Below are 6,000 nucleotides of genomic sequence, written 5' to 3' on the forward strand. Positions count from 1 at the left end.
AGATCAGGTCACTCGGACTGAGAGAACATTTGCAGGCAGTGCACTTCTCCTTTGTGGTCTCTGCTAGAGGAACTGGTCTTGCGTCGGCAATCCTGCCTTTGCATAGAATACAGGAGATCTGTTGGGTCACCTCTTCCCCCACCCACTTTTGTCCAGGGATCCAGGGACACGCTGGGGATTCCTGAGTCTGTAGCACATCATGGTTCTGCTTTTGCTCCATGCCACCCACTGCCAGCCCTCATCCTAACACTTGGCCCACATATCTGGGTCATTATAAAATAATTCTTTTGAGGGGAATAACTCACAAGAAGAGTTCACAAAAAGAGATCTGATCCAATTTAACTTTCCAGCTTTATTTTAATATTCTCCTTCACCCACTCTGTGGTCTAGCCATACTGACTTTGCTGTTCCTCACATGACATGGTTCATCTTTCATCTCCATGCCTTTGCTTAGGATGTCTCCCATGTAGATACGGATGTCTGGGGGGGATGCAGACAAAGACAAAATAGCTCCTACTTTCAAGAAGCTTACATTCTTTAGAGTAGCGATTGTCAAACTATGACAGAGAGCCGAGTTTTGTTTTTTTGTTTGTTTGTTTGTTTTTTAGTGAGGCAATTGGGGTTAAGTGACTTGCCTAGGGTCACACAGCTAGTAAGTGTTAAGTGTCTGAGGCCGGATTTGAACTCAGGTACTCCTGACTCCAGGGCCGGTGCTCTATCCACTGCGCCATCTAGCTGCCCCGAGCCGAGTTTTTCTACAGCCAGAGGGCTTTAAGTATTTGAAAATGGAAAAACCATCCTTAGCTTACCAACAGTACAAAAATAGGTGTGTGTTGGATCTGGACCTGCCTTAGGTGGGAGTTTGCTGACCTCTGCTATAGGAGGAGGCAACATGCATACACATAAGTTTATGCTATATGTATGTATATATGTGTTTACATATATTTATACTTATATGCATGAGAATCTGCTTTGTGTCGTTCCATTGTGTCCAACTCTTCATGACCCCGTTTGAGGTTTTCTTGGCAAAGATACTGGCATGGTTTGCCATTTCCTTTTACAGATGACAAAACTGAGGCAAACAAGGTTAAGTGACTTGTCCAGGATCACACAGCTATAAATGTCTGAAAATAGATTTGAAATCACAGAGAGGAGTCTTCCTGACTCCAGGCCCAACACTCTGACTACTGCACCATCTAGCTACCCTAAGAGTATACTTATATGTAATATATGTGTGTATGTGTTTGCATATGTATTTTAAACCAGGCTTATGAATTTAATGGTATGGGAAATGTCTGGTGAGGATACTCTGTCTACCAATGCAGATGAGCATTTGCTTAAAGAATTGCTTGGAGCACTAAAAAGCCGTTTCATAACCAGGATATCAGAGGTAAAACTAGAGTCCAGGTCTTCCTGACAGTCCAGTTCACTATCTGCTGTACCCCACTGCTACACACACCACACATATGTATACATGTATATGTACATATGTGTACATATATGTTATAAGTAATTGGGATAGGGGGGAGGCACTAAAGATTGATGGATTGGGAAAGGCCTCATAGTAGATAGCACTTGAACTGAGCTTTAAAGAAAACTAGGGATTCTTAGAGCTGGGGATGAGGAGGGAAAGCATTCCATACATGGGAGATAGCCTAAGCAAAGGCATGGACTATGTCATGTGAGAAACAGCAAAGTTAGTATGGCTAGACCACAGAATGAATGAAGGAGAATAAAATAATAAAGTTGGAAAGCTAAATTGGAACCAGGTTGCAAAGGGCTTTAAATGCCAAAAAAGAGAAGTTCATATTTGATTCTAGAGGTCATAGGGAGCCAATGAAGTTTATTGAGCAAGAGAGTGACATAGTCACTTTGTAAATATCACTTTGGCAACTCTGAAGGGTATCCTGGAAAGGAGACTTGTGGCCAGGGGACTAATTAGGAAGTTATTGCAATAGTCTAAGCACAAGCTAGGGTGGAGAGAAGGTGAGAGACACTATGAAGGTATAAACAACAAAATCTGGCAGTGGATTGGATATAAGAGGTGAGTGAGTATAGGGAATCAAAAATGATACCCAGGTGACTGGGAGGTTGGTGGTGCCTTCAGTGTTGTGAAGGTAGAATTAACCAGGCTAATCCAATCCCTTCATTTTACAGGAGGGAAAATGGACTCAGAGAGAGCAGCGGCAAAGTTACATGTGAGTGAGTGACAGAGACAAAGCTAGAATCAAATGCTCCTGACTCGGAGGCCAATTTTAGTGCTCTTCCCACTCCAATCACAAATGCCTCCGCATTCATGGAATTCAGCCCACATCACTGGCACTTAGCCCACTGAGCTGGGCATGAATGATACTTATAAGTGCTCTCATTGAAGCATGTGAGATTCCAAAGAAATCTAGACCCCTACTTTTAAAATGTCCAAATTAGCTCAGGGCCACAGCTCTGTAGGCCATACCCTCAACAATACATTGGTTGAATTTCAGTCTCTAGCATCCTTATGAACAGGAAGAAGGAAGAGGCGCTGTCTTCCCCATGAATGACAGCAGAGAGCTGCGCTCCAATATCAGAGACCCCACCCAAGGCCAGGAAGACAATATAGACCTAAGAGGAGGCCCCCACTTCCAGGCTCCCAAGCACAGCCTCTATCCAATTGTGACCACCACAGTAAGCAGCACTCTGGCATTTGGGAAGCTGGCCAATCAATGCTCTACCTTCACCCTTGTCCCTATCCCACCTCCTTTTTCAGGCAAAGCCCTGTCTCTGTCCAGCATCTAGTGCTGAATGGATTGGAAAGAAGAGGAAAGGAGAGGCAGAAAGGGTAGGAAGGAAATAAATGGCAGCCTTCTTATCCCTCCTCAATCTTTTCATGGCTCTTCTTCACTATGAGAAGCTTACTTCATATATTTTATTTTTAAAATTGAGGTCATTCACAGAGAGCTCCCTCTTTTCTCCTATTCATCTCACATCACTCAAATGTCTTCTGCCACTATCTCCTCTTTTACCACTCTCTCATATGATAAGAAAACCCTTCTCCTTGTGGAGGAAAACTCCTCAACATACACAAAGGGTCTCATATTATTCCATCTTCTCTGATAGATTATTTCCTATATCATCCTTACTCTTTCACTTATCTTCAATATCTCTGTCTACTGGCTGCTTCCCTACTGTCTAAAAACATGCTTACTTCTCTCCCATCCTCCAAAAATCCCTCATTTTATCAGTCCATTCCCTCCAGCTATCACCCCATAGCTCTCCTCATTTTTTCAGCCAAAATGCTAAAGAAGGACATGTATAATAATGCCTCCATTTCCTTTCCTCTCATTCTTTTCTTAAGTCTCTTCAGCCTGGCCACTGACCTCATAATTCAATTCCAACTTCCCTTTCTAAAGCTACCTATGATCTCTTAATTGACAAAGCTGATGGTTTTGTCTCAGTTTCCATCCTTCTTGACAGCCTTTGATACTGTTAACCATCTCTTTTTTGTTTGTTTTGGTTTTTGTGGGGCAATGGGGTTTAAGTGACTTGCCCAGGGTCACACAGCTAGTAACTGTCAAGTGTCTGAGGCCAGATTTGAACTCAGGTACTCCTGAATTCAGGGCTGGTGCTCTATCCACTGCGCCACCTAGCTGCCCTCTTAACCATCTCTTAATACTCTCATATCTCTAGGTTTTGTGACATTATACTCTCTTCCTATCTGTCTGACTATTTCTTCTCATTCTCCTTTGCAGAATTCAGGTTACGCTTGCTAACCATGGGTATTCCCTGAGGCCCCCTCCTGGTCTCTCTTTTCTTCTTCCTCTATACTATTTCATGTAGTGACCCTCTCAGCTCTCATAGATTCAGTTATCATTTCTATGTTGATGATTCTCAGATCTATTTGTCTGGACAGATCTACTTCCCAACCTCTCTCCTGATCTCCAATCTTGCATCCACAGTTGCCTTTTAGACAGTTTGACCTGGACATCGTTTAGATATCTTAAACTCAATATATCCAAAACTAAACTCATTATCTCTTCCCCCAAACTCTCCCCTCTTCTGAACTTCCTTATTATTGTTGGGGTGTACCACTATCTTCCCAGTAATCCAGGCTCACAACCTAGGTTTCAAAGAGGGAGAAAATGAAGCCTTTTAGAGAAGATGCAGTTCATCAGTGACTTTCTACGTCTGCCTTGGAAACCACCAAATTCCTCCAGTGTTTTAGGTTGGATCAAAATTAGGTGACCCCATTCTTGAGCTTTTCCTTGAGGAAAAAGTTGTGAGACAAAGCAGGCAAGGAGCCACTGGGTGGGGAGCAGTCAGGAAGCAGAGAAGGGCTAACTTGGCTTGTTCTCTCTTTTGGTTACTGTTCTCTTTCTCTAGTCTCTGACTCTTAAGTCCTCCACAAAGGGTCTTTCTCTGTGTTTATTTGCATAGCACCTTATCTACAATCCAACAGAAGGCTAACTCCTTTGTGACTGAGTCACGGGTCAAGACATAAAGGTCACTAACACCACAATCAGGAAAATAGGGCAATAGATCTAAAGAAGAAAATCAGATGTGGCCAATGACCCTGGTGAACAGCTCCTCTCTCAATAGACCACCTATTGTTTATCCTTCATTCTAGAAGAGGACCATGGCATCAGGGTGATGTCATGACTTGCACTGACTTGGATTTTAAGTGAGGTAGGGCTGTGCAAATTCATCAGCCTCACTCTCCCCTCCAGAGCTATCTGGGTCCAGTGACAAGATATACATCAGGAAGGTTGGAGATGGCCCTGGAAGTTTAAGGCAATTGGGATTAAATTACTTGCCCAGGGTCACACAGCTAGTAAGTGTCTGAGGTAAGATTTGAACTCAGTTTCTCCTAACTTCAGGGCCAGTGCTATATCCACTGCACCACCTAGGTACAGCAACTTCAAAAGGAAAAGTTAGCCCAGGTCAGTGGCTATCTGGTAAGCAGTCCTGGTAAGTCCCTGGCACACATGAACAACTTAGCATCAACTAGTTCAGGTCAGAGGAAAAAAAATCCCTCCAGAGATTAAATCTGCATTCAATGGTAATAATAGAAATGGAACTTCCCATTCAAAATAAATAGGGAAATGAATAAAATATCTGGGAGTCAATCCATCAAAACACAGAATATCTGTACAGTTACTATTATAAAAGGTTGAGTCAACAGTCATTTATTAAGCCTTGATATGTGCTAGGCACTGTACTAAGTGGTGAGAATATAAAGGGTATAAGGAGCATATGAAAATATTAAGGAACTATATTAAGGATACAAAGGAAGGCAAAAACAGTCCCTCCCTTCAAGGAGTGCTCGTTCAAATGAAGGGACAATACACACACATATTCATTCAGAGGTGATGGAAGATAATCTTAAAGAGGATGAATTAGTGTTGGGGGTGGAGTTGAAGGACTAGGAAAGGTCTCTTGTAGAAGGTAAGCTTTGAACTGAGTCCTGGAGGAAGTCAGGGAAGCTAAGAGTCAAAGGTAAGGAGGAAGAACATTCCAAGTATGGAGGGCAGCCAGTAAAAAGGCACAAAGTGGGGTCAAGGAACAGCAAATTGGTCATGTTGGTAGATCATAGAGTATTTGGAAAGAAGACTGGAGAGGTAAAAGGAGCCAGATTATAAAGGGATCTCTGTCAAAGACAGTATTTCATATTTGATCCTGGCATATAGGTCAAGTATATAGGGAAGAATTGAATATAAGATTGGGGGTGGGGAGAATCTACTGGAGAAGATGGAAAGGAATAGTGTGTGTACAGAAAGTAGCTATGGTAAAGAGAAGGGCCACTTCTTCATATGAGACCAGAATGAGGGAGAAAGTAGTGGGAAATATTTCTGAATGATATGAGCTGGGGATGAGGGGAAAAAGGTGAGCTTAAGTCAATAGTTTCATTTTTTCAGTGAAATATGAGGCAAGATCCTCAATGATAAGAGAAAAGAAAGAGAAGGTTGAGGAGAGACAAGAAGATGAAGAACAGCTTCTTGGAGAGTGGTATACCAATCATAAAGG

The sequence above is a fragment of the Dromiciops gliroides genome, chromosome 2 (assembly GCF_019393635.1).
Source record: "Dromiciops gliroides isolate mDroGli1 chromosome 2, mDroGli1.pri, whole genome shotgun sequence".
Lineage (NCBI taxonomy): Eukaryota > Metazoa > Chordata > Mammalia > Microbiotheria > Microbiotheriidae > Dromiciops > Dromiciops gliroides.